Source organism: Enhydra lutris, unplaced genomic scaffold (genome assembly GCF_002288905.1).
Source record: "Enhydra lutris kenyoni isolate GAN:26980312 unplaced genomic scaffold, ASM228890v2 scaffoldscaffold168, whole genome shotgun sequence".
NCBI classification, from domain to species: Eukaryota; Metazoa; Chordata; class Mammalia; order Carnivora; family Mustelidae; genus Enhydra; species Enhydra lutris.
This window is the reverse complement of record NW_019154252.1, coordinates 58,732-71,619: the sequence shown is the minus strand read 5'-3', so window position 1 is coordinate 71,619 and position 12,888 is coordinate 58,732. Positions and strand designations below refer to the sequence as shown.

The following is a 12,888-nucleotide window of genomic DNA, read 5'->3' as shown; positions in this document are numbered from 1 at the left end:
GTCCTTGTGTGCTATGTGAGGGAACAGAGACTTGACTATGTAGGCACACGGCCAGCATATGAAACGGGGCACTGAAGTTTTGGTGCCTTGATTAAGAAGCCCACGCACTTTTTCTCACATCTCCACTGCCTGGAAGGGACTGTAAATTTCTACTCTGAGTTCAGCATCAACTGTGGCTTTAGTCCTTGCTCTGGAGCCTTCTGTGGGGAGCACATGCCAGGTGCAAGACACCAGGCCCCATCCTTGCTCAGCAGCAAGTACTTTAGCATCCAGTGGGTATTTCCCACACTGATGCTTCCCTGTTTCTCCTTCCCTCATCCCCAAACTCTTTTGATGACAGGCAGTTTCAGAGTTAATCCTCCCACAGTCTTCAAAGTCTGGAATTCTGGAGCAGTGCTCCTTGCTGTGGCAGTCAGGCCCTGGGGCAGTCACATCCCACACCCTCATCTGGAAGGAGTTGAGGAAAATTCATTCCCAATTTCCCCAACTGAGATCTAACATTTCACCTCAGATAATGTTGCCAGAAGTGGAAATGCAGCTTCCTTGTTGATAGTCTGTCTTCTTCACCTGGGTCAGTCATGGTTTCTGTGTGATTACCAGAAGACACTATCCTACAAAAAAAAAGAAGCAAAAGATGTTCTTCAGGGATTGAGCATTAAGGTGGCCACCTGGCTTCCTTCCAAAGAGGAAGAAAGAACAGGCTGTGTGTTGCAAGGTGGAGGAAGAAAAGCTCAGCGATGGGAGAGGAAAAGCACCACTCAAGTTTCTGTCAAAGTGACCACTTGCTGTCTTCTGTAGAGCTTTTGAATGAAGCAAACTCGGGTCATAGCCTCTTGCTGTCTTCTGTAGAGCTTTTGAATGAAGCAAACTCGGGTCATCATTTTGAATAAATATAAATATAAAATGAGGCAAATTATGGTTTGAATTTTCCTTTTTGATCATGTGCATGTATGAAATATGTTGCATTTGAATGGACTTTGTTTGCCCTGTCAGTGTCAGTGTTTCCCTCCACAGAACAAAATCTGAGACAGCTGGATTGAGATATGTCCCTTATTCACTCCAGAAATTCGTAGAAATCCATAAACTCCAGATTATCGTTCCCATGCCATCCACAGGGAGGCTCTAAGGATCATGAGAGTTACCAGGTGGACCACATGGGTGAATGCAGCACTCAGAGCTGAGGGCTGGACCTTATGGAGAAAAAGATTCCTGAGGGCAGAAGGAAGACACCAGGCACATCAGATCATGGGATCGATGAAGGGTCTGAGGTTTCAAGGTCAGGAGCCTTGGTAGAGTATCCTCACTTCCAGATACTGCTGAGCCAGGAAGGAAATATCTGCATGACTTAAAGCCCAGCAAGATTTTGGTGATCATGTGCATGTGACTTAACCTGTTCTCACCTGCTGGGGGAGAGTCTTATCTGTTTGAGGGAAAAGAGTGGAAGGAATTTGCACAGAACATCTGATGGCTCGTTGGATACAGTGGACTGCAATGGCTGGGAGATGCTCCCTGATCAGCAGGTATACAGGTTGGGGGCCTGTGCTTGTGAGAGAATTCTGCGAAGTAGTTACTAAGTTTCTCTGACCCAGGCGTGTTTGTAGGGGGCAGCTCAGGACATAGCTTTGGGCCCAGGGCTGACTCAGCAAGTCCTGGATCAGCCAAACCACAAGCTATGTCAAGTTCCCAGGGGGTGGGGGCCTGGGTCTTGGGAGATTGGAGAAGACAGAGCTGTGGGTACAGGGGAATAGACTGAGAGCTAACTTCTCAGGATTTGAGTAGAGCTCTGGAGGGCAGATAACCTGAGACTTTAAACCTTAGCTTGGTGGCCAGGGCCCTTCACAGTCTACTTCAAAGGAGCAGAGACGCTCAGTGCTAGAATGAAACAGCGGGGCACATCAAACTATATGCCTTCATTTTATTTTACTTTATTTATTTAATTTTTTACGATTTTATGTATTTAGTTGACAGAGACAGAGACACAGCGTAAGAGAGAGAGAGTGAGCACAAGCAGGGAGGCGGGTGGAAGAGGGAGAAGCAGACTCTACTGAGCAGGAAGCCCAATGTGGGGCTCGATCCCAGGACCCTGGGATCAAGACCTGAGCCGAAGGCAGACACTTAACGACAGACCCACCCGGGCACTCCTATACACCTTTATTGTAGAAGAGAGAAGACTTGGCTTCATTCTAATACGTAGGAGGGGAATTGTTGGCTGATATGGTTGTTCTATATCCATTTTTTTAAGTACTCTCTACCCCCAATGTAGGGCTCAACCTCATGACCCCGAGATCAAGAGTCACTCACTCTTCTGAATGCATCATCCAGGTGCCGCTTCATTGAATTTTTTGAGAAAATTTGATACTGTTTTCTTTACAGTCCTACCAACAGGGCGCATTTACAGTCCCACCAATAGAGCACAGCTCCCTTTCCTCCACATTTTGGCCAACCTTGTTTGGTCTTCTGGATACTAGGCATTCTGACAGGTGACAGGAGACATCATTTTGGGCTTTGATTTGCATTTCCCTGGTGAACATCTCTTCATGTATTTGTTGGCCCTCTGTGTGTTTTCTTTGGAAAAATATCTATTCTGAACTCTGCTGATCTTGTAACTGCTCTCTGTTTTTGTGTTATTGAGTTGTCTGAGTTCTTCAATATTTTGGATATGAGACATTTATCAGTTAGGTAGTTTGCAAATATTTTCTCCTCTTCAGTATGTTGTCTTTTCAACGAGTTGATGACTGGAGATTTCCTTTGCTGCACAGAAGGCTTTTAGTTTGATGCAGTCCCTGTTGTTTATTTTTCATTGTAGCCTTTGCTTCTGGTGTCAAATCCAAAAATCAGTGTCAAGAGGGATCTCAAGAAACAGTCTTCCAAAAAAAAAGATTGTATTAAAGAGGATGAATGAATAGATCTACTCTGACACTTCTGTGCCCCATAGTTGTAATAGGTTCTTGGCTGGCTCTGTCAGCACAGCATCTGACTCTTCATCTGGAGTTCAAATTTTGGTCATGGAGCTTTTTATTAAAAAAGGCAGGGGTGTTGTTAATATTCTGCCCAATTTTCAGCTAGGTATTTTATGGGTGTAGCTGTTCTGTTGAAGTTCTTGCCACATGGTTACTTCGTTGTTGTAGATCGGGTGGGATAGACATTCAGTTGCATTGCTTCTCTTGAGCTTGCCCTGTGTTTCTGAAGCCACTTATTGTGGAGACTCTTGCTTCCCTGTTTTATATTCTTGGAGATTTTTTTGTAAATTAATTGACTACATATGTGTGTTTTCTTTTTTCCTGGACTTTCTACTCTGTTCCATTGATCTCTGTGTCTGTCTGCAGGTCGATGCCATAGGATTTCCATCTCTACAACTTTGTAATACACTGTGAATTCAGAAAGCCTGATGCCTCCAGTTTTCTTCATTCTCCAGATGGCTTCGGCTATTCAGAGCCTTCTGTGGTATTATTCACTTTGTAGGATTATTGGTTTCATTTTTAAAAATGCCATTAGATATTGATGGGTTTTGCACTGAATATTTGGATTGCTTTATGCAGTGTGGAACTTTGGATTACATATATCTTAGGGATCTATTAGCATGGGATGTCTTCAGATTTAATTCTGTCTTTTTCAAAATCTTTCATTAATGATTTAAGTTTTCAGTATGCAGGTCTTTCACCTCTGGGTGAAAATAATTCCTATGTATTTTATTCTTTTTGAGTGATTTTCAATTAAAAATTATTTTCTAAATTTCTGTCCTTGATAGCATGGTATTCGTGTATAGAGATGAAATTCATTTTTGTATATTGAATCTGTGTCCTTAAGTTTAGGACTTAATCCATCTGTTAGTTCTACAAGGTTTTTCTTAGAGTCATTAAGGGTTTAATTTATGACATCATCTTTGTTAGGTCCATTATTAAATGAAACGAGACTGAGACAAAGTGAAAGATATTTAAAGCTTTATTTTATGATAAGTATTAGAAGTTAGACTGATTGGTCAGGGGAATGAGACTGAGACAAGGTGAAAGTTATGCAAAGCTCTATGCTAAGCATTAGAAGTCAGACTGACCGGCCAGGGCCGTCTCCAAAGAGAGCGACCACCTTCAGCTTACAGGCTCAAGAATTGACTGACTGACCAGTCAGGGCCACCTCCAAAGAGAGCGACCCCTCCCCATCTTACAGACTACCTTTTATAGAGCAAAAGTCTGGCCACACATAGGTGGCCAATGAGATTGTAGTCAAGTTAGGTCACACACAGGTGGCCAATTGAATTACCATTTACCCTATAGTAGCTGTTTGACCTAACCTATTACTCTGGTCAGAATTGGTGCTCAAGGTTAGCGCCCGAACAGCGGGGTTTACATTCTTTGGTGGTTAGGGAAAAAGTATGTGTGTTTCTTACTGATTGGATGTGTCCACCTGGCCTGACTCATCCTTGTATTCTGGGCTCTGTTATCAAGAACTGGCCGACCTGGCCTTGTATTCTGGGCTCTGTTACTAAGAACTAGCTGACTATATTTTACTGGTTTCCCAGACTTGCTTCTAAATAAGTTTCTTTGTGGGGAGGGGGGCAGGGTCAGTTTTAGTTTTACTGCACAAACAACAAAATGGCTTTTAACCAAGATGGAGTCACTCTGGCTAAATAGGTCCTTACAGTCTTCTCTTATAAGTAAAAGATATGCTGGGAATATAAGTTGATGTCATCTAACTGGGAAAAGAAGATACTGATATGCTGAGTGATAGTTTTCCAATTTTCTAAAATTTTTATGGTTAATGTAAGTAAAGGAATCCATATATTTGGCTTGTTTTCTTTTCCTGCATTCTTTCAACTGGATATACAGAGCTGTGGTGTAGACCAGTTATTTCCCACACTATCCCACCATACACCCTGTGCCTCTGGGGAAGCATCCACCATTCTCCCTACTTTCTATCCTGGAATGCAGGGCCTGACTCAGCTTCTCAGAAAATATTTCTCAAAATAGTGCACCTGGGAAGAAGCACATTGCTGTCTTGGGCTCTGGGCCTCTGACTTACTGTGTCCCTTCAGCCTGCCAATGCAGACTCCCCTGACTCAGTTGTCCTTCTAGAAAGACTTCATCCCCTCCAGTATGGGATCCCACAATACTGGTGCTCATCCATCAGACCCAGGCCATCCCTGGGACCAGATGTCTCCCAGAGCTTGTGTCCTGGACATGGGCAATCCTCGGTGTGGAAATTGGCAGGCTAGAGCCCCCTGAACTCTTACCTGTTTTTGAAACAAATGTTGGGATGCCTTGTGATGGGGCTGTTTCTCCCCAAAGCAGGGAAATGAGCTTCCCTCAGTTCCATTATTCCTGTCTCACTTTTCCCCCGCTGTGCAATGATTGGTACATAACATCTTAGGCCTCCTTGGTTGCCAGGGTCCCAGAGCCTTTTCGTGGTTGGAGTTGAAAGTATTTTATGGAGATCAATTTGGTTTTTGATGGACCTATCAGTAGGATGAAGCCTGGCCACTCCCTACAAGCCAACACAAAGTCTGTGCCACTGACCAATATGGCAGCACCCAGTGCATGGCAGCCCTGCCCCTAATGCTCATAGCTCTCCTTTCTTACTGAGTCCCACTCACTGGTGTTTTTCTCTCTTCCTGCAGGGAGAGCCCCAAATATTCTCTCCCTGAGGATCTATCTTCTGTGCATGGTTAGCTCCATCTTATGGCAGAGAAGACAGGAATTACTGATGATGGCCTCTATCCAAGCGTCAGATCAAGTGGACTCCCCTTTACCTGACTTTGTGGGAGGACAGTGGTCTCAGCAGGAAGCAAAGCCCCCTCTCTCAGACAAGCTTGACTTGAGGGATATCAAGATTGGGGTTGACAGGGTCAGGGGGTCACAGCTAGAGGATCCTGGGGGGGTGTGGATGAGGTATGTCCAGTGCCAAAATCCCTGGTTGAGGCTCTATCCATCCTGCAGCTTCCATGAGCAGCCAAAGTGTTTTGTAAAGGCCTCTCTTGCTCACACAAGATCAAGAGGTTCTTGCTGTTGCCAATAAAACTACACCTGCATCAACACTTGTCTGTAACCCACTGACCTGCACTGTCCTTAGAGGTTCCTCCCTGAGAGGATGTGGTTCAGCCAGGAAGGACATGGAGCAAGCTGAGAGGAGTGGCCTGGCCTGCACCCCTCTACTGGTCCGGAGCAGGGTCTGGTTTATCTAGTTAGAATCTGAGTTATGGAGCACGAGTGGCTGGAGTGGCTGGAGCGTGTCAGCGGACAGAGCATGGGTGAGGTGTGTTCCAGGTCACAAGGCAGGGAAGCTTGTGGGAGAGGACATATGAGGAGGGGTGTGGTCAGTCTCCTCAATGCTCTATGGTCACTCCCAATACCCCAGTGGCATCACTGCTGGCTTGTCCTCCTCATGATTTCAGGTCTCATATATAGAATCCAGGATCCCTCCTTTCCAAAGCAATGCTTCCCCTTAATAAAGAGAGCATAGAGGAGCCAGCAGGAAGTTGCCAAAACTGTGGTTAGATAAAGTGTGTTCCAGTATAGGTGTATGTAGGAATCATTCCTAAAGAAACACAGATTTATGGCACAGACATGCTTATCCCTTACATTATGAGAGTCATATAATTGGAAATGGCTTACTTGTTCAACAGATGGGGCTGCTGAATGCTGTCACTGAGAATGCCCAAGGGGACAGCAGCGACAGTGCCTGTCCTCTGTGGGGACATCAGGGAGAACAAGAGTGCAGCCCTGGAATCTCCCCTGCCCCACTCTGTCACACACATGTGCATACATACACACACCACACTTAGAGGGAAAGGCAGGGAAGAAGGACACCATGTGTTATGGGTGATTATTTCTTGGTAGAAGGAATGTGCCTTCTTTTTTTCATATTTAAATCTTTATTTACTAAATAAACATAGTCTGGATAAAACCTAAAGAACTATTTACCTTATTACCTAACTTGTTAGCTTAAATGAGAATATTGAAGATATGATTTTAATATTTTATAATATGTGCATTAGAATAGTTGAAACATAAACTATCCAGGAAAATGAAAGAATTAAAAGGTGTCTCATGGACCCAGATATTTCTCTTGTGGTTTCTTCTTTTCAAGGCATCCTTTTAAAAGGGAACCCTATTACAGATAATGAAAATAGTTCATTTTGGGGCTTCCCATGATTTTTGTTATCTCAGGAACATTCCTATGTAATAAAATGTTATTTGTATAAAAAAATTTTTTTAAATGTGGGGCGCCTCGGTGGCTCAGTGGCCTCTGCCTTCAGCTCAGGTCATGATCTCAGGGTCCTGGGATCGAGCCCTGCATCGGGCTCTGTGCTCAGCGGTGAGCCTGCTTCCTCCTCTCTCCCTCTCTGCCTGCCTCTCTGCCTACTTGTGATCTCTGTCAAATAAATAAATAAAATCTTTTTAAAAATTTTAAAAATGTGAATCATTCTTATGTTCTGCAGACTGACACAGATGGCCATAATGTAGGATTCCAGGCACATGACAGTCCCAGACGAGGTACAGTACCAGAGACAGAGAGAAGAGCAGTGGTTGCGGGGACTGTGGTGAGGGAATGAGCAGTCAGTGATCAGTAGCACAGGTGTCTCTGTGATGGTTGTGTCAAACTCTGAATGTGCCTAATGAGACTTGATATACCATTGAAAAGGATCTCAGTAAAATTTCATGTAAACTCAAATTCTACTTTATTTAAGGAACAAAACCTATTAAGTAATTATACAGGTGTATTCAAAACACAAATATTACAAAGAAGGCAATGACGGGGAGGGGAAGGCACTTTGTGGGGCTGCAGCCTGCACCAGCTGCTGCTCAGGGGCTGAGGCTGGTTGTTCCACTGAGGCAGGGAGTGGTTCAGTCCCTTCAGGAACCCCAGGAGCAGGGACAGGACCCTGCTGGACCTCCAGGTCAGGCAAAGGGGCCAATGGCTCTTCCATATCAGGAGAGTGAATTAGAGCCCTGACGACCACCTGTCCCAGCCCCAACAGGGCAGGGGGTGTCACTGCTCTTCCCAACGGGTGAGCCACAGCAGCTGGGATGGCGAGGGCCAGCTCAGGCTCCGAAGATGCAGCAGGTGCCACAGTGGGTGCTGGAACGAGTTCCTGAGGTGGAGCAGGATCTTGCTCTGGGGCTGGTGCTGTAGCTCCAAGGAAGAGAAAATATCATCAGCATGACTGACTTCCCTTTTGCCTTATAAATAAAAGAAATTTTCCCACCACTCAATGTGGTCTGTGTTCAACACCCAATTCCTGGAAGGCCTCCCAAACTGAAGCCCGTGGGAACAGGGATCTGAGACTGCTCACTCCTCTCACCCAGCTACAATCTATGGAGGCTGACTCTGTGGCCCACCCTGTCTCTTCCTCAGGCCCACATCTGTCACCCCCAGTCCTCCTCACCCCCAGCCTCTGGCTCCGTGGGCTCAAGGTGTTGCAGCTGCGATAGCATAAGCTGGGCATGGTGCTCCAAGTCTGAGCCTGGCATATTGAGCCCCAGGTATGCCAGCAGCATATTCATACTGAGACATTCTGGGGGCTGGAAAAAGTCCCCGGGATATTGTTCCAGCCACGTGCTCAAGATGGAGTAGATGGCCCTAGGGACAGACAGGTAGGCGGAGAAGTCAAAGAACAAGGCATCCATCCAAACCAATATCCCAGGGAACCCCTGTGGTGACCTGGGCCCCTGGGTTTCCAGCTCCTGTCAGAGACCAGTCCTACTCCTTGTCCAACTGGTGATCTGGCCATGATGCCTGAGGCAGGCCTGGTCACAGACAGCAAGCTGGCAAAAAGGCGCTATGAGTGGGAGTCCTTGATCAATGGTGTGAGCATTTTTGTCCTTCTTATGGGAGCTGGACACACTCCTCAGTCTGTCTCCTTGCCCACTTGCCACTTGAATTCAACTGCATGTACCCAGGGAGGGGTGGTGTCTGGCCTCTTAATTACCCTCACTGCACACCCCATTGCTCTGAGAAGATCCAACCAAGGAGGGAACAAAGGGACTCTGTCTCTAGCCAGGCCTTCCCAGGACCCTCACAATACCTCAAATGTTACATCCTGTGCCCATGTGCTGCCTTATTCACTAGGTGTCATGAGTGGGTCTCCTTCCACAGACACTAATCTCCCACAGCGTGTGGAATGTCTGGTCCCTGAGCTCTCACTGGGTCTCCTGAGCACCCTCTGAGCACCCAGTGTCCAAGTTCTAACATACTGCTGCGTGATGGTTCCTAAATCCTCAATTCAGGGTCCCAGAATTGGGGTAGAGATAGGGTTGGGAGGGGGCACAAATGGGGAATGACCCTCTTAGGGGTTGAAGCTGTCCTCTGTCCCCCTATGCTCTCCCACAGTGCTCACACACCAACCACATCTCCCCAGGACATCTTCCCATTTTCCAGAAGAAGCTCTCAGGCCTTTACCCTAAAGCAGGAATAACAGATGTGTAGATGAAGGTTCAGAAGCCCCTCTAATGCACAGTATCTGGCTACCCTGGTGGAGAGGGAAGGCCCTCCTTTATCAGCTGAAGCTCACTCACATGTTCTGATTCTCCTGGGCTCCACCGACCTCATCATAGCTGGAGAAAATGCACCCATACCTAGAGGAGGCCAGGGGGTATCACATGAAATGTCTGTGGAGGCTACCTCTCATCATCTGACCCCTGACCAGTCTGCAGCCCTGGAGTGCTGTCTGTTCTGTGTAGGGATCAAATTCATCTCCTAGATAAATGCCTCCACTGAGTGGGGCTTCCTGAATGCTCGCTGAATGAAAGGGCCCCAACCAGCCCATCACAGGCGCCTTGCTCACACCTAGGGATCCCTGTTCTGGATTCACCCAGACACAGACCCCAGAGGGAGTCTCAGATCTCCCTTTCAATGGCAAAACAGCCTAGCTCAAGACCATAGTGATAGTGAGGGATGAGGCATAGGCTTCATCATGAGGAGCAGGAGAATGCTCAAATAGCATGACCACAGGCCCCCTAGCAGACTTTTCCACAGGTGCAGGCACCCAGGTGTACTTTCCCTACAAGACCCCACTGAGTCCCTATAATAACTCTGCCCCAGTTAGGAGCAAACTGAGGCTTGGGGAAGTTTGGGGACATGCCAAAGTCTCACAACCAGGCATTAGCCAAATCACCCTTGGCAGTGAGGGGCAGGGTGCTCACCTTGCAAATAGGAGGTCCAGCACCTCTTGGGGGGTGCCAAAGGCTCGGTATGTGCCCAGGAATGTGTTGGCATAATTTAGATCTCTTCTTAGGAAGGCAGGCACCGGGTGTTCTATTTCTATCTCCAGCGTGTCAGCCTGGTTGGTCCATAGCACAAATGTCCCATTCCTCTTCCTGCTCAAGCCATTTTTACCCTGAGGTGAATCAGAGGAGACATGAGTCAGTGCTATAGCTACCACGAGGGTTGGGAGTTGGAGGGCAGACCGAACCCCCAGATCTCAGTGACTTATGGCAAGAGGGGACAAGAGAGCCCGCAGTCCTAAAAAGAATAAGGGGACTCAGTGTTTCATTGGGTTAATCATAAGGCTCATGGTTTTGATTCAGGTCATGGTCTCAATGTCCTGAGACTGAGCTCCTCGTAGAGATGTTTTAGGTGACAGGGCTTAGGATATTAGGGCACGTAGGATGTAGGATGCAGCACTGTGCAACAGAAGAGGATCACATCAAAGTCCTGCATCAGTAAAGGGCTCAATGGCTGTGATAAATGACTAGCCTTCTGGAATGGTGTGCAGCACAGAGAGGCGGCTGTTCCTGACCCTGGAAGGGGCCCTAAAGATGTGTTCCATCAAAACAAAAGGGCAGAGCAACAGACATAGTACCATGGGCCAAAGGTCCCTTTGGATGAAAGTCTCCCAACCCACCATGATCATGTGCAAGACTTGCAGAACTTGGGGAAGGACTATTGGGCCAATGGGGACACCTGGGAGCATGGGTTAGGAAAATGCATAGCACAGTGCAAAAGGATTCTAGATGAATGGGATGAAGCATGGTTTAAAGTCTCCTTAATGATATTCCTATAAATATGTGGACAATAACTCTGTTTCTGTACAAGGCGTGGGCAGGACCATGAGGGCAAGTTTGGGGAAGACATGGGATGCAGGTTCATGTGAGTACAGGACTCTAGGAGCCCAGGCTGGCTTCTAGGAAGTTGGGCCTTTGTGCTGCATTGGCCCCCTGGAGGTTGGTTCTCCCCAGCACCTGAACTCACCTTGAGCCAGCGCTGGACTCTGTTGGCAGTGTGGGGCACCTTCTTGTCCTTCAAGAAGGTAGAGCAGGGGATCTCATCATTCAGCTCCTGCCCCATCTCCTTTGTAGAGCTCTGCAAAGACAGTGCCCAGCAGCCAGGCAGGAGGCCTCAGAGCCCTGTCTGGTTGCTTTTGCTGGTCTTCAGACCCACAGCACTCCATTCCAGACACACCACACCCCACTATGCACACACCTCCACCAAGGAGAGAAACGTGGCACAGCTTCAGGGCCTTGATGTGCTTTGGCACAGGTAAGAGGCACCGCAGGAATCCTCTTTCCACCCTGCCCACCATGACATTGGTGTGAACAAGAAGGGATCACCAGGGTATCCGCTGTGCTCAACCTCCTCCAGCCCTTGGGCGGGAACCCCCACATATCTCTCTTTCCCTAAAACTCGAGAGGAAGGGATGGGCTGCCCTTGGATGGTTCAGAGGGGTGGACATCACCTAGTCTGCTCATTATTAGGTACCATATGGCACCTCTTGCCAAATGTCCTGAGGCATTGGGGGCGAGGTTGGAGCCAATGTCTGCAGCATGTGAAAAAACCATTCCCCTGGGGTTTCTGGAAGCCAGAGTCCCGGGAAGTAGGCACGCAGCAAGAGAACATCTTTCAGTATCAGCTGTCTCCAGCCAAGTAACCCTGATACTGGACTACACTAGAATGTGGGTGCCTGGTTGCAGGGGTTCCAAGTTCTGTTGGGGTCTGTGGTCAAGGAAGCGACATCACTGCTTGAGATCCCCTACCAGAGTCCACTCCTGGTTTGACACCTACACAAACAGTGCTCTGGTCTGCCATCGCCTCATCCCCTTTCTGCATGCAAGGCCACACTTGTACACAGTTGACACCAACACACCCCTCTCCACAGGCCCCCAGGGAAGACGTGGGTGCAGCCAGGGCCCCAGCTTGGAAATACACCTGGTTTCAGACACAACTCTCTATTCTTACTGTTTTTGACCCTAGATATGTCATTGTGCCTGACAGGGATGTTCTTCTCTGTCAAATACAGACGATTCAAGCATGTCTTTCTACCAGACATCCACAGGCATAGGTTGGATATATCTATGTTGTTGGAGGAGTGGTGACACATGTCGGAAATACCTCCAACCAAATTTCCTTCCTTCTTTCAACTTTTTTGAATCTGCTACTAGTCAGATCCCACCCCACAGTCCCTACTGGCTTGTGTGTTTTTTGTGTTCACATTCACACTCACTCCTGTGTGCACACATGTGTTCATCAGTGCTCCCATTCTGGAGTCCCAGAAGATGACAGCCCCATCTGCAGAGGCATGGGTAATAGCTTCCCAGGATCTGAGCCTTCCAATTTTCAATGCAAACCCTAAAGAAGGGATTGGATCCTTGGCCCTTGATGGTCAGAATCCACCCTTGCCCCTAGAGACTGCCTGTCCTGGGATGCAAGCCATTACCTCCTTTCCAAAGGGTGTGATGTATATAGGGGTCCATTCAGTGGGTTGCCATGACCTGGGGTCCTCCTCAGACAAGAACATGGGGAGATGTCTCCTATCTAGGATATCAATGATCACCCTCAATCCAATACCATTTCCATGTCTATAGCCACTTCCTTCTAGACAACCTTTTCCAGAGCCCCCAGTGAATGCCTAGGTGCATCCAGGACCCCACCTTTGAGGACACTCAGAAAGCTGGGCTC

General features: G+C 47.5%; 1 pseudogene; it reads right to left on the bottom strand.

Moving 5' to 3' along the window:
• Positions 1-11,280, bottom strand: part of LOC111140108 — a 43,393-nt pseudogene extending 32,113 nt beyond the window's left edge.
• Positions 11,281-12,888: the final 1,608 nt, after the last annotated feature.